The 26,106-nt window shown below is 38.5% G+C and overlaps 1 pseudogene; it reads left to right on the top strand.

Moving 5' to 3' along the window:
* The first annotated feature begins 5,821 nt into the window (after positions 1-5,821).
* The window catches only part of LOC118842144, a 36,610-nt pseudogene continuing 16,325 nt past the window's right edge, over positions 5,822-26,106 (top strand).

The following is a 26,106-nucleotide window of genomic DNA, read 5'->3' as shown; positions in this document are numbered from 1 at the left end:
ACTATGGGCCCACAAGCTATACACAGTGCAAATCGAAGTTAATTTTAGGGGGAAGGGACTGGAGAGAGGGGAAAGTAGAGAGAAAGGCCTCCTATAGAAAGTAGAAGCTGAATCCAGAGGAAGAAATCCAGAGAAGCAGGGCGGTAGAAGTGAGGAAGCAGAGCATGCCAGGTATTAGGGACAGCCAGTGCAAATGCATAGAACTGGAAAATTAGTGTCCTGCATTAGGAACATAAAGTAGGCCAATGTAGCTAGATCATAGAATATAGTATACACAGGGAAGTAAATATTAGAAGACTGGAAAGGTAGGAAGGAAGGAGACAGACTGTGAAGAGCTTTAAATGCCAAAGATGAGTTTATATTCGATTCTAGAGACAACAGGGAATCACCGGATTTTATTGATTAGTGGGGTGGCATGGGCAGACCTGTGCTTTAGCAAGATCCCTTTTGCACTTAAGAGGATGATGAGTTGGAGTAGGGAGAGACTGAGGCAGGGAGGCCAAGTAGAAGGCTGTTGAAATAGCCCAGGTGTTATGTGGTGAGAGCCTCTACAAGCATAATGACTGGAGAGAAAGGAACACATATAAAAGACGTTTTGAAGGTTAAAATGGCAAGATTTGACAACAAAATGGATATGTAAGATGAGTGCCAAAGAGGAGAGGATGACATTGAGGCTGCAAGCTTAGGTAACTGCAAGGATGGTGTTACTTTGGACGGTAATAGGCAAGTTGCGAATATGGAAGGATTTAGGAAAAAAGATAAGGGGTTCTGTTTAGGAAGTGAGTTTGAACTAAGCTTTTGGTGATACAGAGACGAAAGAAAAACAGTTCTTACCCTCCAGGAGCTTACATTCTAACTGGAGAGATGACATGCATATACTTATATATATATATATATATATATATATATATATATATATATACAATCATATATAATCATAGAATATATAAAAAATAAATACAAGTTCATTTTTAGAAGGAGAAGCCAAGCAGATTGTGGATCAAGAAAAGATTCATGCTGGAGGTAGCTGTCTAAGCTGAATTGACCCTTGCCCTTATAGAATTAGACAAATTTGACAACATAGTAAGGAGAAGGGGCATTCATTTAGAGTAGATTGCAATCTAATTAACAAGGAATTAAAATAAGCAAGTATTCTATCATCCATTTCTTACTCACCTTCCATGCCTCTAGCCTCGGGGTGGGGGTGGGGGTGGGGGTAATAGCCTGCTTATATCCACCTCCTCCAAGCTGCCTTATCAGCACAAAGCAGTAAAGCCAGGGAACAGGAAAAAGGTGTTAGTGACTCACCTAGGGCATGACTACTGAATTCTTGGTGCTGGAGAGGACAGGAAACCTGGGACTCATAGGGGCAGAAGTGAGGGAGGAAATGAAAAAAAGTGGAGAAAGGTAGAAAGTTGAAGGAGGAGAGAAGTGGTAAAGAAAGAGGAGAGGAAGAGAGGAGAAGAAAAGGGGAGGGTGGAGAAGAGAGGAAAGGGGAAAGGAGGGATAAAGAAACTTGGAGAAGGGAAGGAGAGAAAAAAACTCAATTCAACTCAATAAGCATTTATTAAACACATGTGGAGTTGAACTTTGATGCTTTAAAAACAAAAAGATTAGGTATCCCTATCTTGCCTAGGCTGGAAGAGGAGGAGCCATTGACCACCCAAGGTCTTGACCGGCTCAGTTTCTGACTTGGGCATGTTCTCCCCTCTTCAGGCAGCCTGGTGGGCTTCACTCCTAGCAGTTCACTATATTAATGTTAAACTTAATGAGGATACCCAATTAGCTTAGCCCACCACAGCACAGAACTCCAGTGCTCAAGGGATCTGCCAGCCTCAGTTTCTCCTACAGTAGCAGAGGGCTTTGATTACCAAATTTGAGCTCTGATTCTGAAGACAAAGAGGTAATGTACTAGATGCTAGGGACTAGGGACAGAAAGATTAAAGGAAAAAAGTCCTTGCCCTCAAAACTATAATTCGAGCACAGTACCCAGCAGTAGCAGATGGATACTAAAAGCTTGGTGAATTGAAATTTTCCTTGAATCCTAGTGGGGGAGGGCACAGTATGTACACAGATAAGTGAATACAAGATCATTTGAAGAAAGTGAGCATTAGTGAGAAAGGAAGGAAACATGAAATTATCAAGCATCTGCTATGTGCCAGGCACTGTGCTAAGTGTTTTACCAATAATATCATTTGAGCCTCACAACAACCCTATAAGGTAGGTGCTTTTATTATCCCCATTTTATAGTTGAGGAAATTGAGATAGAGGATAAGTAACTTGCCCAGGGTCACAGAGCTACTAAATGTCTGAGTCTAGATCTGTCACCAATCTGCCATAGGCCTTCTTATGGGAAGTGGCACCTGAACTAAGCCTTGAGAGAAATTAAGGATTCTAAGAGGAGGGCTGAAGAGGGAAGGCATTCCAAGAATGGGAAACAGCCCACACAAGGCATGGAGATAGAAGATGGGGTGTCGAGTTCAGGAAAATAAGTAGGCTGGTTTGATTAGAATGTAGAGTACGTGAAGAAGAAGAATGAAAAATAAGACTGGAAAGGTGGGGTGTGAAGGGCTTTAAATGTCAAGCTGAGCAGTTTATTTTTTTTAAAGTCAATAGAGAGCTACTGCAGATTCTTGAGTAGGTTAGTGACATGATCAGTTCTGTGATTTAAGAAGATTGGTTTGACAGCTATGTGGAAAGTGGATTGAAGAGAGGTAAGAGTGGATGCAGGGAAACCAATTAGAGAAAGTCTAGGGGAAGGTGATAAGGACCTGAATTAGAATGTGCATTAGGTCTTATGCATGAAGATGATCATGAGAGATAATGTGGAGTAGAATCAACTAGATTTGGCAAATTATTGGATGTAGGGGATGAGGGAGAGGGAAGAGTCAGGGATGAATTTGAAGTTGCAAAACTGAGTGATTAGAATAGTGGTGGCACTCATCAAAAATGAGGAAGTTTAGAAGAGATAAAGGTATGAGGGGGAAGTTAATGTGAGGGCTGTTTGAGGGCTGCGAATTTGAAATGCTTATGGGACATCTTTTTGGAGCTATCTTGCAAGCAATTGGTGATGAAGGACTGGAGCTCAAAAAGAAATTAGAACTCTATAGATTTGAAAATTAGCTGCATTGCAACGATATGGGAACTGATGAGAAGGCCCAGGACAGTGTCTAGAGGGACACCTATGATTAGGAGTTCAGTTATAGAAGATGCTATATCATAAGAAAATAAAAAAAGAATGATCAAACGAGGAGAGCCAGGAAAGAGCTGATAGAAAGGACAGAAAGAGTTGAGGGAGGAGACAGTATACAAACTCATTAAGTGGCCAGCGGCGTAAAAAACACAACCAAACCCAAATAAACAAACTGCAGAGAGGTCAAGAAGAATGAGAATGACAAACAGCCATTTGACCTTGGAAAGAGCAGTTTCTGTGTGGTGGTGGGGTTGGAAGCCAGATTGCTAAGGGTTGAGAAAAGAGTGAGATGAAAGTGATGGAGGCAATCAGCTATTTCTAGGAGTTTAGCTATGAAAGAGAGGAGAGATATAGATAGCTTGAAGTGAAGAGTTTTTTTCTTCTTTCCTTTCTTCCTTCCTTCCTTTCTTCCTTCCTTCCTTCTTCTTCCTTCCTTCTCTTTCTTTCTTTCCTTCTTTCTTCTTTCTTTCTTTCTTTCTTTCTTTCTTCTTTCTTTCTTTCTTTCTTTCGATTAGGGAGAACAGGTATGCTTAGGAAGGACCCCGAAGATAAAGATAGATTGAAGATTAAAGAAATGATTGAAGTAAGGATATAGGACCATGGGTACCCAGAGAGGTGTTGACCTTGGAGAGATGAAGCATCTCTTTGTCAGAGACTGGAGCAAAGGAATAGTGAATGCGGGATGATATAGAGCAGTTTTTATATCTAGAAAAGGAAAAAAGGGGGGTTCTCCATGGATGCCTCTATTTTCTTAGTAAAGTGGGAGTCACTGTCTTCAGCTGAGGTGGGGATGGTAAAGGACAGTGTAGGAGATTTAAAGAGAGAAGATTTGGAATAGCTGCTGTGAAGAGTATGAGAGAATGTAAGTCAGAGAAGAATGAAAGAATTATCTTACAGCAGTGAGAGCTCAGTTGAGGTTACATAACATGAATGAATAGAGGATACTTCTATTCAGCATCATTTGGATGGGAGTAGGAAAGGTGGGACCACCCCAAGATTGGGGTTTGTCAAGGTGTGAGTGGGGATAGAGAAAAGAAACAAGGGTAGAGGAAGAGCATGATTAGACTGGTGACTTGGAAAGGAGTAGTTCACTACATTACTAAGGTGGGCCAGAGAAGGAAAGGTACACTGGGAAAGCAGGGAGACGACACAGAAGAGTTTTAGGGGCGAGATTCAGTAAGAATGGAAGGATAGGAAGTTACGATGGAAGGAAGAATTTCAGATCTGGATCAGAGAGTTGGAAGAATTATGGGAGACGGTGAGAGCAAGTTTATGACCTTTGTGCAGCTGAGGTGAAGCAAAATTATCGAGGTTCATAAAGTGGAAGGTTCAGCTATGTGAGGGAATAACAACATGCCTTAGAGTCCGAAGGCAGCAGGGCAGGGATACTAGCAGAAAAGAAGTCAGTGAGGACCCTGAAAGGAGAGGGAATGACCTTGGGGGCAACAGTCTATCACAAAAAATCTGAACAGGTTGATAAAGGGAAGTAACAATAATTTTTTTACATTTATATACAGCTTTCAGGTTTACAAAGTGTTTTCTCTAGTCATCTATTAGTCAATTAGCATTTACTAAGCACCTACTAAGTGCAGGCTACACAGTGAAGTAGGAAGTGCAAGCTATTATTATCTCTATTGTACAGTGGAAGAAACTGAGGCTCAGAGAGGTGAATTGACTTGCCCAAGGTCTCAGGGCTAATAAGTGTCAGAGTTGGGAGTCCTACTCTTTCTGCTACAAATGAATAGAGGGTGGGAGGGGATAAAAGAAAAAGGAGAGAAAAAGAGGTTGGGAGGGCAGGAGAGAGTAGAGAAAAGAACAAGAAGGGGAGGAGGGAGGAGAGAGGGAGAGAGAGAGAGAGAGAGAGAGAGAGAGAGAGGCAGACAGAGACAGACAGAGAGACAAAGACAGAGACAGACAGACAGAGAGAGAGACAGAGACAGAGAGAGAGAAAAGAAAAGAAGAGACAGGAGAAGAGAGGATAGAAGAGAGAACAGGGAGAGGAAGGAGAAGAGAGGTAAAGTAGAGGAGAGATAAGGAGAAAGAAAAGAGGAGACGACAGGGAGAGAGATGGAGAAGAGGAGAGAACAAAAAAGAAGAGAAGGAGAAGGAGAAGAGAGAAGAGAAAGAGAGGAAAAGGAAAGAGGACAAGAAAAGATGGGAGAAGAGAAGAAGGGGAGGGAGCAAACGGGGCAGGCCAGCTCAACTGCAGCCCTCTGCGGGGGGGAGTAGGGGAGGCAGAGGCGTTTGTTTTGTTGCTCCCCGAGCTGGCCCCCGAATGGTCGCGTCCAGAGCCCGCGGCCAATGGGCGGCGGGGATGTTGGGAACCGGGGCTGCTGTGTGGGCTCTCGCTGGCTGGGGACGGCGGCCGCCGCCATGATGCTTGTTTGCTTTCAATGAAAACGAGGGGGGCGAGGAGGAGGAGGCGGCGGTGGCGGCGCTGGCGGCGACGACGACGAGGAGGAGACGGCGGCGGGGAAGGCGAGGAGGGCGGTGGCGAAGAAGAAGCGGCGGCGGAGAGGAGGTGCTGGTGGAGGGAGTAGCGGCGGCGGCGGCCGGGCTCCAGGCGGGCGGCCGCGGGGCCCTCGGAGGGAACAAAGAACAGCGGGAGGCTGAGGCTGAGGCGGCGGCGGCGGCGCGGCGGCGGCGCGGCGGCAGCTGGGGGGACTGGTATGGTGGTTCCAGAGGTCAGACCCCGCTGCACTCACAGGGAGGAGGAGGAGGCGGAGGAAGGAGGCGAACCCCGAGAGGTGAGCGCTGGGCAGGGGGACCCCTCAGGCCAGCCCGGGCGGGGAAGGGGCCGAGGCTGAGGAAGGGCCGGAGAAGGGTGCCAGGCTCGGGGAGGGAGGGGGTAAGGGGGGAGGGGGAAGGGGGAGGGGAGCCGGAGCGGGCGGGCTCCCTGGGCTGTGCGCCCCTCGCGGGGCTCCACGGCACTGAGGCTCCTCTTCCTGCCCCCCGAGATCCCCCCCTGCAGGAGCAGCCGATCGCCCGGGAGAAGTTGTCTTCCCCCGAAACTTCACATCCTTGACCCGCCCAGGCCGAGGGGCTCACACGCCCCCCGCCCCGGGCTGGGGACCCAGGATGTCGCTGCCACCTCCATCACCGCCACCTCCTCCTACTCCTCCCTTAGCGCCCTCCCCGCCTCGAGCTCCGTTTCCTCTCATTCATCTCAGCCCCGGGTGCGATTTCTCTCGCTCTTCCCCGCTCCCCAACCCCCCAACAAGCACGGAAGCACCAACAATTTAACGACAACAAAACCACAACTTTTTTTTTTTTTGTCCCGTGAAAGTGGGGAGGAAAAAAAAACAACCCCACACCACAGAGCTGCTCGTTAAAGCTGGGCTGTCCGTTGTTTTGATAAGCATCTGCAACTACTGTTGCTGCCGCTGCAGGTCGGGATGCTGAGGCCTAGTTGGCACTAAAAAAAAGCCACCACGGCAGCGAGCAGTCAGAGGCTGAGTCTGAAACCGTCAGGAAAGAGAGTTAGGGCTTTGATTGACAGAAAGCGCTGGGAAACCGAAGGAAGGTGGGTGGGACTTAAGATGACGAGCAGGTAAGTGGCTGAGACTGAGGCATACACATGCGAGGAATCAGCAGTAGAGGATTGCTTCCAATTCCGTTCTTGGGATAACTCCAAGGACATGCCTGCTGCTTGGGGATGGGTTTGTTTTTTTGGTTTTTTTATTTTTTTTTTGGTAAATCAGAGTGAGTAATTTTGTATGCAGCTAGTAGGAGAGACTAGGCAATAGGCTAAGTTTGTAACAAGGATGAAATAACTACTTCTTGGATAACTTGTGTAACTTTGATTTTCAGGGGAGGGAATTGTATTCACTTTGGCTTCATGTGCAGATGGGTGTATGCATGTTTATATTAATATTCTTGTATCCAGTGATTCATGGAAGCAGATTTTTTTTTAAAAGAGATTAACTGGAACAGTAACACTAACATTAGAGCATTGTTAGAGCTGGAAGGACCTAAAAGATCCTATAGTCCAAACCCCCTCATTTTGAAGGTGAGGAAACTCAAGTGGCCTGCCCAAGGTCACATAAAGAATTAGTGGCAGACTACAAGTTCAGTGTTCTGATTTAGACTTTTGAACACAGGTTTTGCATTATTGGTAATAGTTGAAACATATAGTGCTGTATGGTTTGCAGAGTACTTAAGTTTTCACTTGCCTTTTTCGTAACAACTATGTGAGAGGTAAGTGCTATTATCTCTATTTTGCAGATAAGGAAACTGAGACAGAATAAATTCCTTGCCAAGGTCACGCAGGAAATAGTGTCTTCAGGTGGAATTTGAACCCAGGTCCTCCTGGGTTCTATTTTTCTGTGCTGTAGTAATTTGTCTGTCTAGTAGTGTGAGAACTAAGTTTTAAAATATAACTAGTTATTAGTTTGAATCCATTTTCCCTTTTTTTTTTTTTTGGAATTGGACCTAGAATCAAGAACTGACTTATGAAAACTAATTCAGAAGAATTAAACATTTCAAATTGTCATCTTGACATTCTGGGATTTGCAATGAGAAATACATCATGTGTTTACATGATTATGTCCAAATTTACATTAATTTTATTTACTTTACTCTTGTTTGTATAGGCCCAATAAAACTTTTCTCTTTGGATTCTTGAAACAGTTTCAAAGAGAAATAAAGGTGATTGTGTAGAAATAAAAATTTAAGTATGAAATATGACTAAGGTTTTGAAAAACTTATAAAAACAAAAATAATAAAACTTGTAGATAGAAACAACAGAAGTTTTGCCTCTTACAAGGTACTATGGGAAGTTCTGTGTTTTAGTGATGATTCTGTTGCTTCAAACATTTTTAGATTATCTCTGGGGTTTGTCTTGAGTCTACATCTATTTCTAAGTATATTCAAGTGGTGGCAATTCTTAGTCATTGAGTTATAATTGTAAAGTTGGGCTTTTTTTTTTTAAAAGAGCTTTAAGATGCTTAAAAGCATATAATCTAACTTACTCATTTTACAGATGAGAGAGCCAGGCCCAAAGAAGTTGTGACTTACCTAAATATTAATCAGTATCAGAGCTTGAACTAGAACCCAGGTCTTTTGATTCCTAATTCAGTATTCATTCTTTCTACCTTTTGAGGGTCGAGTTATTATCTGAAAACAGCCAAAAGTCTTTCAGAGTCACTGAGTCTGGTGGATAAGGTAGGTAAATCAACTGGGTAATTCTGTTTTTTACTCAGAGGTGTGACTATAAAAGAACAACACCATTTGTGTCTAACTGGTTTTGATAGTAATTCCAAATGTGGCTTAAGCTTTATTAGACTATATCTCTTAATGTATCTAGTTAGGACTCAATCTCATTACATTTTATTCATATCCTGTATACTATATTGTCAAGTGAAACACTTCATTAAATGATTATAAAATTCCAGAAGTTTCTTACTGCCCATAATTCAGTTAATCAGGCAGAGTTGGTTAGGAAAACTTCCAACTCTAAAATGAGACTTTATTAAGTGGAAAACCCCGAAATCATTTGCTAATGCAGAAGAACTCATTATTTCCTGTTATATATACAGTTTTTTAAATGCATAAAATTATATTGCCATTGATACATTGAGGTCTGTGAATACATGTATCCTTGTATTTATGAATTTATAGGTTTATAGATACATGTATCCCACCTACAACACTGGGGAAAAAACATTTTAGTAGGGGCAATCTGGCACCATTAGTTTTAATGGCAATAATTTTGGGATTTTTGGATAATAATATTTTTAAGTTTTCTGGTGAGAAAACCTTAGTTGTCACAAAGCTGTAATTGTAGCTCCAGACCTCTAGTTGCCAAGAAAAGTCATTATTACTGATGCATTTCTTTAATTTCTTCCTCAAAGAAGTTTAAATTTGGAAAGGTGGTCATGATGGAGCAGGCTAGTCATATACTGAGACTGAGTGATCACTCAAGCTGTACAAACACTCACATTAAGACCCAGAGGGAAGGTCGCCACTGAGGAGGATGCACACGTTCTTTTCTTCATTTCCCTTCCCTTCCCAGGAATGATTTTTTTGAAAAGACATGAACATAAGTTTCATAGGATAAAAAGGACTGGATGATTTGAATCAACTGTTAAAGGGATTGCCAATGTAGATGGGATCACAGATCCATAAGATCTGTTTTGAAAAAAAAAAAATACTTTTATCTGTGATACCAAAAAAGGGAAGAAACATACTAGATCCTTGAGATAAGGGACTTTTTGTTTTGTTTTGTTTTGTCTTATTCTTTCTTCTCTCTGTATCCCTGGTGCTTAGGACAGTACCTGACATATAATAGGCATTTAATAAATGCTTGTTGACTGATTAACTTTAATAATCTTTAAGATTTTAAATCCCTCTTGATTTTCACTTATGTTCATATATGGTCATTTAAATTCATAATCCATGTAATTTGGTGTATAGTAGGGTATATATTACATTCAGATTACTTTAGATCTTTAACAAATGAATTATAGAATGTCACAATGGTTAAGAAGGCAGTATGATAACTAGAAAAAAATCCACTGACCCCTGATTTAAATACATCTTCACCACTTAATTACATATATTAACCGTGGACAAATCATTTCATCTCTTTGGGCTCTACTTTAATCATCTGAAAATGGAGATAATATTTGTACCAATTACCTCACAGACTTGTTTAGAGAGAGTACTTTGTAAACCTGAAAGCACTATATAACTGTGAGTTGCTGTAAATAATTGAATTCTTAATACAAAAGTAGAAATGTGATTTGGGCATAAGACTGGGACTTAAGGTGAGTTTTATTGTTGGCTTCAATTTTAGTTTCTTTCTGTAGTTTTGAATCATCTCACCTGTACCCACCATTTTAGTTTTCTTGATAAGTCAGAGTGACATTTCATGGGAAGAGTAATAAAGAGGTGCCTCTTAGTATCTAAACTTAGCTATATCATTGTAGGTGTTAGATAGTCTGCAGATATATTAAATTGTACTTACTATTCACTATTGTATCTTGAATTTTAATGCTACTATTGGGAATACCTTTTAATAACCCTGTCCAGATGTGTAAAATTAAAGGATTATTTAACGTTATACTTGGGAAAGGTTTAGCAAAACATGAAATCCATTTAAAGGTATTCTTGTAAAACAGTCAAGCTTTAAGTTCTAGGGAGGCAATGTATTTAATTCTTGTGCATCTGAAATTGAAACCAGAAATTCTTTTAGTTTTAAATAACCCTCAATTTTTTTCAAATTTTGGGTGGGCCTGGTTGCCTCTTTTTTGTAAATGAACTAATAATATTTTAGCCTGGAGAATATAAGTTCCTTGAGTGCCAGGACTTTTTTCTTTTTATACCTTCAGCACTCAGCTTGATGCTTTGCATATAGTAGGCACTTAATAAATATTGGTTGGATTTAAATGTTCATTTGAATTGTTTTTCATTTTTTTTAAATATATTTTTATTTATTTCATTAAATATTTCCCAATCACATGTATTTTTTTTAACATTTACTTTCAAAAAATTTTGAGTTTCAAATTCTCTCCCATCCCCCATCCCTTGAGAAGGCAAGTAATATGGTATCAATTATACATAGGCAACTTTTTTTCCTCTCATTGTTCTGCCGTTTCATGGAATATTGAAACTAAGGGCCTGTTCTGCTGTTTTATGCTGGCATGGATGTATGACCCTGGGTTCTCAAACACCATGCCAGCAGAATGGAAGCTGTAGCAGGCTGTAGCAAGCTGTGAATGCTTCAAGTACAATTTTGGCAATGAACTGTGTGTCTGTCATCCAAGAATTATCCTAGCTAAATGTGAAAAAGCTTATTAACAGAAGGTTAACATTAGCCAGTAGATGATATTTTTTTTTTTTTGGCAATAGCAACACACAAAAAACATACTGTGGTGTGTAGACATTAGTCTAAATAGGCTGAAGGAGTATCTGCCCTGCTACGCTGATAAAATCCCATCTCTTGAAGTATTGTGGTTGGAGTATAAATAGTTTTTAATACTTATAATCTGCTGTCATGGTTTTTAGCTTAAATGCAAATTCAGTAATACATATTGGAACATAAAAAAATAGAATTTATGACTCAAACAGTTGTAGCACCTGTTTCCTTGCCATGTGTAGCATAATTTTCTGTTCTTTGTAACTTTTTTCTTCTTTTCTTCCTCAAAGGATCTGTCTGACTTTCCTATCAGTAGCCTGATGGTTAGTGATTTAGAAGTACTAACTAAACATAGGATCAAGAAATTAGTTATTTTACGTCACTTGACATTTTATTAAATTATGTGTGATTTAAGAAGTAAGAAAAAAAAGAACATCATTAAAGGAGAAAGACCATTCTCAAGTCATTTATGGTAGTCAGGGGTCTTCTGTTGTACAAACTGATTTGCATATTTAAGAGAATGGTATGCTTCTGGAATGTTAACTCTAATAATATAGGTGTGTATCATTCTGAATGGCTCATGAATTGATTTAATAATGGACTCCTTTAAGTAGGGAACAGTAGCACAGAAGGAAGTTTTTTTTTTAATCAGTTTAAGTGCTGTTTTTATTTAGCTTTGCATGTACAAGTGACAGTACTCTTGTCCTGCATAAAAGTATGCATCATTTGAAAAAGACCCATGTAAAAATGCATATAACAGCTGAGGAATGTGGACATGGATGAAGGAGCCTTTCAGTTCTCATTCAATGGTCCAATTGAGTAGTTACATGATTGGATGAATAGCAGTATCCAGAGACTGTTGATTAGTCACCATATGTGAAGAAAGTATCTTTAGTAGTACTATCTATAGGATTCTTTCCCTGGCGCTGTTCTGCTGATATTTATCAATGACTTGGCTAAGCCCTGCTTAGCCAATGATACAGAATTGGGAGGGTTAGGTAATAATAGATTTTATCACCATGTCCATCCAAGTAAGAGACTTTAAAAGTCATCTACTCCTACCAATAGTTAAGCTGAAATCAAATTAAAATGTAATTGGGAAATGTTTAACAAAATAAGTAAAAATACAGTACAACATAGATGATGTTAATTTGTGGTTTCTAAGTCAGTATGTTGCCTTCAGACATCCCTTTCTATTGAGTTTGACACTGCTGGTATAGGGAACTTGTTGAGGGGGAAACTTCTTTTGCCATTAAATATCAGTGAGAGATTGCGATTTTCAAGGATTTATTAAAAGTGGTACTTGAACTCTTGTCTTCCCAACTTTGAGGCCAGCTTCCCACCCATCAGCCTAAATTACCTCCCCTAGCAATAATATATGATCATAGAATTTAAAGCTGGAAGGAAGCTTAGAGATCATTTAACCAATAATTTCTGTTCCTTAATTTCTTCATTTCTACTAGTAACAAGCAAGATTGGATTTGAGCTCAGGTTTTCTAAGTAAATCCAGTCTTTCATTTATAACATACTGGTTATGATTTGCAGCTATTACTAAATGGTTTTTGTTACTTTGTTATTTTAAGGGTGTTCCCAAAAGTCTTAGTGTGGTTTAAACCTTTAGTAACCTAAAACTGCACTAAGACTTTTGGGACACACCGTATATTTCACTTCATACCCCTCAGATATTTGAAGACCATGCTCATGCATCCTCTATTGTCCCTTCTTCAGGCCAAACATTTCCACTTCACAGAACCTGTTTGAAGGGACACCAGAAGTCACCTAATCTAACTTGTACTCAAATATTATTCTCTTCTACAAGATCCCCTCGTTAAGTAGTCCAATTAAAGACTTCTAGGGATGAAGCAACGCATTATTCTAGATAACACTAATCTTTAGGAAGTTTTTTCATATATTGGCCAAAACCTGCCTCTTTCTAACTACCATTTAGGTTACAGTACACAAAAGTGCCAAGTCTTACTTATAATAATGTCAGATCATGCCTCCCCTATTATGTTCTTGGTAGTATGTACCTTATTGATCATGATGATAAGTTTTTCTTCTAGTATGATTTCTTTTAAAGATCTACCTGTAGAACTTTACACTTACCCTTATTAATGAGAAAGGGGAAAGGTATATGCATTTATTAATCACCTACTATGTTCCAAGGCAGTGCTTTACAGAGATCTTCTTGATCCTCAAGGCATATCTTGGCAGGTAGATGCTCTTATTTTCCCTGTATTACAGTCAAGTAAACTGAAGCAGACAGAGGTTAAATGACTTGCCTACTGTCACATAGACTAATAGGTGTCTGAGGCTGGATTTAAACTCAGGTATTCCTGATCACAGATCCGTTACTCTACGTAGTTGCCTCTGTTAACATTTCATTTTTCTAGATCAGCCTGTTCATTCAAAAACATTTAGTACCTGCTGCGTAAAAGGCATACTGAGATATCTGAAGACCAAAACACACACACACACACACACAGCACACATCACATCTCTCTCTCTCTCTCTCTCTCTCGCTCTCTCTCTCTCTCTCTCTCTCTAACATAATAATGGGAAGGAGTATTAGGAGAAAGTGTTTATAGGAGGGTGACACCTGAGCTGAGGTTTTGAAGGGAGCTAGAATTGGAAGAGAGAATGGTTCAGAAATGCTACATATCCAGATCTGTTGGTGGCCAGTTTATGTAGCCAGGAGACTACAACCTGTGGGACTTTCTAACTAGATCCACAAATCCAGTCAGTTAATCATTAAGTATTTAGGTGCCTACTATGTGCTGGACTGGATAGATTTTGAGGATTCAGAGAAAAAAGCAAAAACCGTCTTGCCCTCAATCAAAGAGCTTATGTTTCAAAATTGGACTTGTAGATTGAATAGATGGGATGAGGCCATATTCCAGTTATTTTAGTGATATGGAAATAATATGTACAGTTTCTGGTACATAGTATAGGTGCTTAATAAATGCTAATTAATCAATGTCAATTTTGTTATTCATTGATCTGTTGAACTAGACAACTGGAAAGCATGTAGATTAGAAATGATTGAGTATTGTGGCTATCTAGAGAAGAGGGAATGAGGATTATAAAAACAAAGTAGGATAAAGAAAATTTGGGAAAATCTGCAGGAACACAGCATTTATAGTTACCAGTGTAAATAATGAGGAGTGTCTTATTTCTTGTTTGGCTTTAATTTATTCAATAATATCAAAAATCCATAACTGTGATATTAGGAACCCGACCTGTTTTCCATATTTGAGTGTTTTTATGCATTTCAGATTAGCATGACATAGTGGATAGAGGACCAGCCTTGGAGTCAGGAAGACCTGGTTCAAGTCCCACCTCGGATACATACTGTCTGGCCTGGGCAAATCACGTAATCTCTCAGTGCCCCCAGGTAACTTTAAGACTTTAAGTTGCAGAGCAGTTCTTGATCTGCATTAGTTGACGGACTCCTCAAGTTCTTTACACCAGTGAAATATCAAAGATTTTGAACTGAGACCATTTTTATCAGTTAACTAAGTGTCTTGCAAGTCGGGATTGTTTCATTCTTATACTCGTATCCCCAGTCTAGCACAGTACCTGGCACAAAAGTGTTTAATAAATGCACATTTCTACCTTTGATTTCCCCACCCCTTTTTTTGAGGATGAGAGTGCAGCTTTTTACCAGAAGTAACCTCTAAATCTTCAGCACATTTATTTAAACATTTATTTTACTTAATGAAGTTCTTCATTTATATGTAACTTATATTTGGCTTTACTTTTGTTTGAGATTAGATTCAGGAATATACATCTGTTTGGTTTTGTTATAGTTACTTTTGGAATGGCCTTTGTAATTCTAATAGATAATTTTACATTAGCAACTAATAAATAGCTAAATGGCAGTGAATCTGCATTATAATGCTTTCTCCGAGATTTTGGAGGAGAATTGGGGTGGATTCAGACATCAAGTCGTTTCAGAGAGCCATAAAATAGAAATAACTTTAAATAATACAGATTTAAATGTGTATCTAATTGTTATCTTCAACAAAGGGAAAAGGAGTTTTAGGGAGAACAGTTTGAAATACAGAAACTAGATAGTTTAGGACTTTAACATACCAGAATTAGTCATTTGATTTAAGTAAAAATGAAATTTAAAGTGACCTTGTCCTTTAAAAGGAAAAAAAAATACATTGTTTAGGAAAATGTTGGCAGGAATAATCTTACTGATTAAATTCCAGTAAACTTATGTATAAGAGAACTTGAAAGCCTTCTTCCTTTGCCAGGAATAAGACAAGATAGCCTCAGTTTCTTGACCTGCCAAATAAATCCTACCAGTTGGACTAAGGAATATCTTTAGAGCCTGGAGTGTCAAATCAATATGAAAATAGTCCTCTAAGCAATTGAATAGCAGGTTTACATACTGTGTTTGGCTTAATTAAGCCAGATCTTCAGAAGATCTCAATCAACAACATTTATTGATCACCTACTATGTGCCAAATGTATAGCTAGGCCTAGGGATACAAAAATAGAAATGATACAATTCCTGCCCTGAAGGACTTCCTGTTCTATTTGGAGAGACAATACCTGTTTAAATTTATATAGAATGGATGCAATGTGGTATCAGAGAGAGAGATAGTAGCAGCTGGGGACAAGGAAAAGATCAAAAAGCCTTTTATAGGAAGTCTAGATATAGCTAAGTTTAAAGGAAATTAAGGATTCCCAGAAGTGAGGAGCATTCACACTGCAGCCATGGAAGATAGCCTATGCAATGCCACACAAAGGGAGACAGGAGTATGAGGGAAAGGAAGAAGGACAGTTTGGCTGGACTCTAAAGTTGTGTGCCTAGAGCTAAGCTGCGAGGACGACTTGAGATGCTGACAAGCATTCCTGGCTTACTTTGAGACCTACTCAGCTCAAGCACCCTTTTCTGCAGGAGACCTTTCCTAGTCTTTTCCTGCAGCCGCTAATGCTGACCCCTTTAAGATTACTTGTATCAACTTTGTACCTATCTTGTAACATACATACATATACACATAATGCAAACACTGCCTATACAGAAAAGCTACAAATTTGTTACACAAGCTTAAATGATCCTTCACTACTGCTATCCTTACCTAAGGCTGATCTCTATGCTTAAGCAATCCCATTGCATCTTGCCATCTTCCAACAGCTTTTTCCCCTTCTGTCATTCCCACTTTATCATTTATTTCTATCTCTTTCTGTTTACTCTTTCTGTCTGATTCTCTACTGTCTACAGACACTCCTGTGTCCTCCCCACCAAAAACCTTCACTAATCTTCCATCCCCACTATTTGTTCTACCTTTGTAGCTAAACTCCTTTAAAAAACTCTACAATAAATGCCTGCACTTTCTTTCCTCTCATTCTCTTCTTAACCCCTTACAATCTGGCTTCCATCCTCATCCTACTAGAAACTGCTCTTTCTAAAGTAACGAATGAGCTCTTAGTTGCCAATGCAATGACCTTTTGTCGGTCTTCATTCTCCACGACACTCCATAGCCTTTGATACTGTTGGTCTTCTTAATATACTTTTCTCTCTAAGTTTTTGAGACAACACTTTCTTCTGATTGTCCTACTATCAGACTGTTCCTTCTCAAGTCTCCTCGTTCATTTCATGGCTTCTCACTGGGTTCTATTCTGGCCTTTTCTTCTTCCTCTGTACTATCTCAAGTGGCGATCTCATCAGCTTCCATGCAGTTAGTAACCATTTCTTTGCTGATGATTCTCAAACCTACCTAACCTGTCCCAGCCTTTCTGCTCACCTCCAGTCTCACCATCTGGTTTTCTGCCTTTCAGATGTCTCCAACTGAAATGTCTAGTAAACATCTTAAACTCCAAAACACAATTCCCTAAAACCTCCCCCCTCCTACCTTCCCTGTTACTGTAGAGGGCAACACTATCCTCCTAGTCCCTCAGGCTTGCAGCGTAGGAATCATCTCTTACTATCTCTTACCCTCATATCCAAACTGTTGTCAAGGCCTATCAGTTTCACCTTTGCAGTATCTCTTTTTATCTCCCCATTTCTCTTCTGACACTGCCAGCACTCTAGCAGAGCCCCATCCCCTCGACACCTGAGCTGTTGCAATACCCTGCTAGTGGGTATGCCTGCCTCGAGCCTCCCCACTCCAATCCATTTTCCACTCAGCCACCAAAGTGATTTTCCTAAAGTGCAGGTCTGACCGTATTACCCCACCACTCTCCTCACTTAATAACTCCAGTGGCTCTCTATTGCCTCTAGGATCAAATATAATATTCTCCAGCATTCAAAGCCTTTTATAACCCAGCCCCTCACCTACCTTTTCAGCCTTCTTACATTTATTCCCCAACATGTATTCTTTGATTCCAGTGACATTGGTCTCCTGGCTGTCCATCAACAAGACACTCCATTGCTGGTTTCCAGGCATTTTCTCTGGCCCTTCCTTAGATCTGAAATGCTCTCCTTCCTCAACTTTGATTCCTGACTTCCTTTAGTCCCAACTAAAAATCCCGTCTTTTACAGCAAGCTTTTCTAAGCTCTTATTCTACTAACCTTTTCTTGTTAATTATTTCTTATTTATCCCGTAATGTAGCTTGTGTGTATATATTTGTTTGCTTGTTATTTCCCTCATTGTATTGTGAACTCCTTGTGAGCAGTGACTGCCATTTTCCTTTTTTGTATCCCCTGTGCTTAACTTAGTGCCTGGCATATTGTAGGGGCTTAATAAATGTTTATTGATTGATTAATTGACATATACATATTACCTCTTCTTATGCCTCCTTCTATTAGAAATGTTAACTCTTCAATTTTTCCTTGTATTTGTCAGTGTTTAGCACAGTGCCTTTCTCAGTGCTTAATAAATGTTTGTTGATAGTCATTCAAATTAGCCCCCTGTTGCCTCAAATACAGCTTTTCCCCCCACTCTCCTGTTTTTTCTTAAAGTTTTTTTTAAATTAATGCCTTTTGTTCTTTACCTTGTATCATTTCCAAATATATCCTTCTTCTAGCAGTCTACCCCTTATAACAGATTTTAAAAAGTGTGGGGGAGAAAAACACGTTGAGTGTTCAGAATAAATTCAATTTCCTTCCCGCACTTAGAGTCCTGACCTTTGCAAAACAAGAAAAGATTTTTTAAAAAACCCTTGTGACAGTTATCTCTTCTATACTCGAACTGCTTTGTGTGTGTCATATTCCCAGGCTTCCTGATGTAAGGATGGTCTTGGTTATCTTTGTGCCCCTCCCATTGCCTATAATTACAAATTTCTCAACTCGTCCGAACACTTTAGCCAGATAGAGGACCATTAATCTTCAAAATTTTTTTTTGTTTGTCTTATTTGTTCCTCCCCCTCCCCCCCCCCCCCTCCGCCGAATTTGGACACAGAAGATCTGGATCTGATCTTAATTTTTGTCACTTGTCTTCATGAGAAGTCAGTTAACTTCTTGAGCCTTCATTTACCCATCTATAAAGTGTTGAGTGATTATACTTGAACTGCCTACCTTTCAAAGGGTTATTATAAGAAGAAAGCTCTTTGTAAATCTTAAGGCTATTGGTTAGGAACTATTATATTCTATAGAAGTCCTTCTTCTGTTAAAGTCTTTTGATACTTCTTAGAGCTTAGATGCCCCTACAAAAACAATTTATTTTTTCCCTTAAAAAATTTTTTAGATATCTTTATATTTTGTCACCTTCATTTTCTAATAATCCCTTACCTTGTGAGTCTTTCCTTTTTAAACAAAGAAGAAAAAAAGAGGGAAAAATTAGCTCAGCAAAGCTAATCAAAAACATCAGCTGAAAATTACAGTGTATATAATATTCTACAACCATACCCCCTCACCTCTGCAAAGAAACAGAGAAAAATGCATCTTCTCATCTCTGGGGCCAAGTTTGATCATTATAATTATATAGTATTCAGTTTCTTTTAACTGCTCTTTACATTTGTAGCTGTTTTATTATATATTGTTTTTCTAAGTTGATTTTTTAAGTTCTTTTACTGTGCATCCATTCATATAAGTCTTCCATGCTTCTGAATTCCTAAATTCCTTAGTATTGATTTTATTATAGTAAAATAATATTCTATTCATGTGCCACAGTGTTAGCCATTCTCAGTTGATGGTCTTTGCTACTACAAAAAGTGCCTGCTATGAATGTTGGTATAACCCCCCTTTTCTTGTCTTTGACTATTTTGGGAATATATACCTAATAGACACTGAAGATTTATGAAGACAATGCTGTCAGAGCATGTTCTATCAAGCTGGAAACTTGGTTTTCAGTCTAGAGTACTGGATCTCTTGTTTAGTTGTTTTTTAGTGGTGTTTGACTATTCATGACCCCATTTGGGGTTTTCTTTTTCTCATTTGTGAGTTTCTTGGCAGAGATAATGGAGTGGTTTGCACTTTCCTTCACCAGCTCATTTACAGGTGAGGAAACTGAGGCAAACAAGGTGCAGTGACATATCCAGGGTCACACAGCTAGAGTATCTGAGGCTAGATTTGAACTTAGGAAGATGGGTCTTCCTGACCCAGGTCTGGCGCACTGTCCACTGTGCCACCTAGATGCCCACATTGTATCTGTTAGGCCTAGCGCTAACAAGAGGCTCATTACCAGGTTAGCTATAAGATGGTTTTTTTTTTTTTGGGGGGGGGGGGCTACGGCAATTCCAGAAGACTCTCTACTAAGTTAATAAGGTGATATGGTGGAGTGACCACACTGATGAAATCACAGACCTTTGAAGAAAGGGCCTCACTCTTTTTTTAATGGTTTATCTTTTTTATTTATTTTTTATTTTTTTGGAAGGGGAAAGGCAGGGCAGTTTGGGGTTAAGCGACTTGCCCAGGGTCACACAGCTAGTGTGTCGAGTGTCTGAGGCTGAATTTGAACTCAGGTCCTTCCTTGAATCCAGGGCTGGTGCTTTACCTCATTGCACCACCTAGCTGCCCCGGCCTTACTTTTTACCTCTATATATTTTGCCTACTGGCTTATTACGTGATTTCTAGCCCTTTTCGAGCATTACTGGATTGTAATACATTAAGAAAAAGTATATTTTGTTCAGTAACATAAGAATGTCAATACTGCTTTAGAAAAATTTCCATCCAATATGGTTAAAGCAAAATAAAAAGATCCTTATAGGGATCAACATTTATCGACCTTGATTATTCCAAACATCCAATTCCTTGAGCATCCAAATTCCAAAATTTTTGTATGGCAAAACTTTGTGTTTGTTAAAATCATTAATGTCACTTGGTGGTCACTGAAGATCAGATGATACAACTTTAGGATTTCAAATATCTTTTAACTAGATTTATGCATTTCTTGAAAACAAGGGTCAGGTCTTGCTACATTATTTGCCCAACAGGTCTTACCATGTTTTCCTGCCCATGGTAATTTCTCAGAAAGATATGTTGACTGATGCAGAAAGTACTGCCATAGCATTTGCAACTTCTAAATTAATTAATTGATTTTGCCAGTAGCCCCTTTCCCTATCGCCCGCCCCCATTAGCCTGTAGTCATACGATAACTAACCACAAAGAACATCGGAACTGTACACATTACAGTTTAAATGGTATATTTTTTTTTTGTCTGTAGAATTGGGTGAGATTTTGGGGAGAAAATCTTGAATTACAAGTTATAGATTATGTTTTTAGACAGTAAAACTATTAGGGGGAATTTATCTGTGATCCAGATAATGAAATAGAATAGTGATCGAATTGGCAGATTAGAAAAAGTTGGGAGAGGGGACCTTGCCAATTGACGATAGTTTAGAATTCTCTAAAGGTCTTAGAAAAACCAAAATGGTCAGCATTTTATCTAGTGAAGTTAGTAGGGACAAATACAAAATGATGTATTTAAGGAAGAGCTGTTTCTGAATGCAAAAAAAAAAAATGGCTTTAGTCAAGTATGCATTTTATCTTAAGACATTTTTCTTTTTATGAATTTCAAAAAACTTGAATGCTTCTTTATACAAGGAACAGGAAAAAAAACATGTGAAACAGTAAGTTTTTATGATACACAGCTTGATTGGGAGGGATATAATTCATTTTACATGATAGTTTTAAAGCTGCTTTATTGTTCTTGAGTAGCCTCCTGAAATTCTCTTTGTTAGTAAGCATTTATTAAGTTCCTGCTATATGCCTGGCACTGTGTTAGGTACGGGGAACAAAGGCAAAAGACAGTCCTTTTTCTCAGGGAGCTTACAGTCTAAGGGGGAAACAACGTGTGAACTACTCTGTACAAACAAGATGTATGCAAATAAGTTGGAGATAATCAACAGAGGGCAGGGACTAGCATTAAAGGAGATCAGGAAAGGCTTCTTGTACTACGTGGGATTTTAGCTGGATTTCAGGAAAGCCAAGAAGAAGATGAGGAAGGAAATAATTACAGGTATGAGGGACAGCCAGTGAGCATGCCCAGGTTAGGAAATGCAGTGTCCTGTGAGGAATAGCAAGGAGGCCAATCTTTCCAGTTTGAGAATTGGGTGTCAGATTACTATATGACATTATTTCAAATGGCAAGTTTACATGAGACAATGAATGTAAATTCTATTAGCATTTTGCATTTATGCTATGAACTGTTTTTAATCTTAATCTCTTTCACCAGATGCCTCTTAAGAAACCAATTTCTATTCATGGCTTTAAATTTAGTGGATTTTTTCTTATTTTGTAAGATTGAAACACTAGATACTTTTTAATCTGTGCTCTATTCTTTTCTCCTTTACGTAAGCTGTTGAAGAAGTGGCCCTTGTCAGTAAAGCTAACCCTTCTCTTCATGTACCTTGATGCTATCCCTTTCCTTTTGTCTCAACTTCTCTTCCCCTTCCCAGCTGGTTCCTTCCCTACTACTACAACCCTCACTTGGCCCTATCAGACCCTCACATTATCTCTCTTCCCTTTCAAAGTCAGTCTAAGGAAAAGGTGTGTGTACTTTGTAACCTCCACTTTCTATCTTTTTAGCCCTTTGCAGTCTAACTTATAGCCTTATCATTCAGAAGAATCTGCTCTCTTCAAAGATACTAGTGATCTCAAGTGCTAAATCTAATGGCTTTTTCTCAATCCTTATCTTTCTTCACCTGTAGACAACCCTTTCCTCCTGGATAGTCTCTTGACACTGTTCTCTCTTGGTTCTTTTCCTTACATATCTGATCTCTCCTACCCAGTCTCCTTTGCTAGATCATCATCCATAGTTTATTCCCTAAATGTAATATGCCTACAGTTAGGGCAAAGCATGGTTTGGTTCTACGCTATGGATGCTTCTCTTTCTTTATAGTCACTCACTTGGTGACCTCTTGGGTCTGATGATCTCAATGCAGATATAACTTTTATTTAATGTTCTTTCTCATTTCTTTCCTGAGCATCAGTCCCACATTACCAACATTTTGAACTGTATGTCCCATAGGTATCTCAGATTTAACATGTGCAAAAGAGATCTCATAACTTTCCCCCAAGCCCATGCCTTTCCAAGTCCCTACCATACTTCACAGATACCCAGGTTCACAACTTTGTTGTTCTCCTTGATTCCTCTCCCTTACCCAACTTATCTGGTCATTTCCTACATCTTTAAATTTATAGTTCAACAACAGCTCTCACATCTATCCCCTTCTTAACAACCACCATCCTATTTCAGGCTATCATTACCTCTTGCCCAGAATATTGCACTAGCCTTCTAATTGGTCTCCCTGCCTTAAGTCTATCCCCATTTTAATCCATCATCCATTCAGCTGCCAAAGTGTTCTTCCTGGTCTGACTCTGTCATTCCCCACTCAAGCTCCAGTGGATCCTTTTTACTTCCAATTCGTTATTTTGTCCATTCAAAGTTTTTCACAGCCTGATCCTAACTTACTTTTCTAGCCTAATTACACATTACCCCCCTTGAAGCACTGTGGTCCAGCACTGTATCTCGTTTTTATGCCTCTGTATTGATTGTCCCCCATGCCTAGAATCCACTCACTTCTCACCTTCACCTCTAACAGTCTCTGGTTTCCTTCAAGACTCAGTTTGTATTCTACCCAGCTACTAGTGCCTTTCTTCCCCAATAATTACCATCTTCTTTGTATTTGTTTTGTTATGCACTAAATTTGACTACCCTATAGAATAGAAGTTCTTCAGGGCACTCTTTTTTTGTATCCCCAGGACCTAGCATATTAGTTGGTACATTCTGGGTGAAGAAATGATTGATGATTGATTGCTAATTAAGTTCACGGGAATCATGTGAAATACCAGATTTCAAAAGACCACTTCTGAAAATTCCTTTATAGCTGTAGTTTTCAAACTATTCTGTGGAAACACGGTTCCTACAAAGCATGTGTAGTTTCTTAACCAAAAGGTAATCCTAGTGAATATTTAACAGGTGTTGGCTTTGACACCTCCAGACTCTTTGCAAACACTTATGTTCTGGTCAAGGCAATGTTACTCAAACATTGAATACTGCTCCTTTTGCACACATGCAGAGCTCCATAAAAACTCTTATTGGGAGCTGAATCAAGCACAGATATTGTAGAAAAGGAGAAATTAGTGAATATAAAAATGGGAAAATGTTTTGTCTTAAAATTGGCATTTTCTTTACTGAGCTGAGATTGAGTTTAACTCAGTGGTTCACCAAAGTTTAGGTAAATAAGGTGGGAAGATTTGGGGTGTTTTTAATCTGTTAGAAAGAATATTTTGATTTTAAAGTCTTGAATAAGATTGGTACAAATAAAACTTAATATTTTATACTGAATTTTTATGTACAGTATTTTTGTCTCGGGGTTTTATGAAGTTGCTACTTGGCTAGTATATTCCTTTATTTGAATTTTTGTCATTAAGCAAGATTTTTTGGTATGATTAAATGTATACCTTGAATTTTAGTTTTGGTTCATGAACCCTTCCTCACATAAAGGAAAATCCCTTCACATCATCATCTTAAATTAACTGATGGTTGTAGAAATGTAATCAAAGACTATTTTGAGTACATCTAATGAATTAAATAATTGCATTGTGAAATATTTGAACATTTAAATGATCTCAATTCAAGTAAAGGCAATTGGAGTAGTATTTCAGCTTTCTGAAGCCCCTTTCTACAAAGTTGGTATAAACTCTATAAGATTATCAGCCACACACACACACACACAAATATACAAACCGCAAGTGGTTTGTAGTCACATGTTTAAACATTTTCATATGTTTACTATAAAGGCATTATGTTTATAATTAGGTATTTGACATATTCTGTCTTTAGATTGATAAATATCAAGTACCCCTTGTTGAAACAAACAGTATTCCCTGAATGTACTAGAATAAAGCTTAGATTCTGGATAATCATTCCTAAAAAGTGTTTCTACTATGAAATAAAAATACTGTGAATTTTATCTATCTGTGAAATAAGCTTCAGATGTCTCAAGCTAAATTTACATACCAAAATTTTCCTCTAGGTTTTTTTTGGGGGGTGGTTTTTAAAAATTAAATATGGGTACTGGAAAAAAAAATACAAATACAGATTGAATTTTGTGTGCATTTTTAACTGTATTTTATTCACCATTGAGATTTTGGTAACTTTTGAAAGACTTTCATTTGATAGATTTTTTTCCCTCAAAGATGATGTTATGAATTGCTTTATAGCATAAATTTTCTTACTTCTTACATAACTTTATTTCAGCTCACCATTTGTAACCTTATACATATTTCTTTTGTTAAACCAAAAAGTTAGTTTTCTATTTTAAAAGTATCTTACACATTTTAAGTACCTAGTAAGTATTTTTTAATACTTAATAAACAATATATAAGTAGATAAGTAGAAAAATTTACATCACTTAATTTGACAGAATGGAAAGATTAAATTTAAACAGTATAGCAGAGTTTGTATACATCATGCATTTGTAATTTGGAATAATAGATTCTGAAAGCTGAAAATGGATCATAATGGGTCAGCCTTCTAATGAAAACTAGAATCATCTATACAGTATCCTTAACAAATGGTCATATAGCCTTTCCTTTAACCATTCCAGTAATGAGGAATCTCACTACCTTGTTAGACATCCTGTTACAGTTCTGGACAGCTGTAACTTAAATTTAAAAAATGATTTTTATAGATAACCTTTTGCTTCCCTTTTTATTTTCACCATAAATATTTCTTTGTAACAGCAATGCCAAACAATTAAAACCAACTGGCATGGTAATCCATGTGTGACTACATATGCAACATTAAGATATTCTTTAGATATAGTGTCTCTCACATTTCTTTCCCAAGGAGGGAGATGCATGCTCTTCACTGTGGCAAAGTTTGGACATTATAGTCACCTTATATTCATTTTATTGTTCTCATCTGCATTATTGTAGTTATCATCCATACTGTTTTCTTATCTGCTTACTTCAGTCTGTCAGTTCATATAGATCATATTATGTTTCTCCGAATGCATTTGTTATTTATAATAAAGTTACGAATGTGAATTGTATGTATGTATATGTTATCTCCATTTTCTGCAGTTTTTCTAACCATCCTTCAACCGATGTGAACTCACTTTGTTTATAATCTATTTGTTGCTACAAAAAGAGTTGCTATGAATATTTTGATATTTGATAGCACCCTTTTCACTGTCTGGGATATCTTTGAGGTCTTTGCCCACTTGTAGGATCTCTAGGTAAAGGGGTATGAATAGGTTAGTGATGGACAGCTCTGCACCTCTAATTGTTAGAAATTGATGTCTCTGAGATTCATGGTTTGTGGTTATGCCTGCTGGAACTACAAAGAATACCTTTCTTTTCCACATGATTGTCCTTGAAATATTTGAGTCCTCTCTTGTCCAAGCCAAATATCCTTCATTCCTTCAACAATCTTTTACATGATAGAAGTCTCTAAGCAATTTACTATCTTGGTCATCTTCCTGTATTATTTTGTTTGTTTTGTCAGTGTTCTTTTAAAAATGAAATACTCAGAATTGAGTAGGTGTTTGATCTAAACAGCATGTTGTACCATGGGACTATATTACCTCCTTCATTTTAAACACTGTACTTATATTGATGCAGCATAAGATTTTATTGGCTTTTTTTAGAGGCTGTAATCTAGTATAATCTACAAATATTTCACGTGAACCACTCTTGAGCAATGTCTCCTCT

The sequence above is a fragment of the Trichosurus vulpecula genome, chromosome 3 (genome assembly GCF_011100635.1).
Source record: "Trichosurus vulpecula isolate mTriVul1 chromosome 3, mTriVul1.pri, whole genome shotgun sequence".
NCBI classification, from domain to species: Eukaryota; Metazoa; Chordata; class Mammalia; order Diprotodontia; family Phalangeridae; genus Trichosurus; species Trichosurus vulpecula.
Note: the sequence above shows the minus strand (reverse complement) of the source record. Positions and strands in the feature narration are given on the sequence as shown.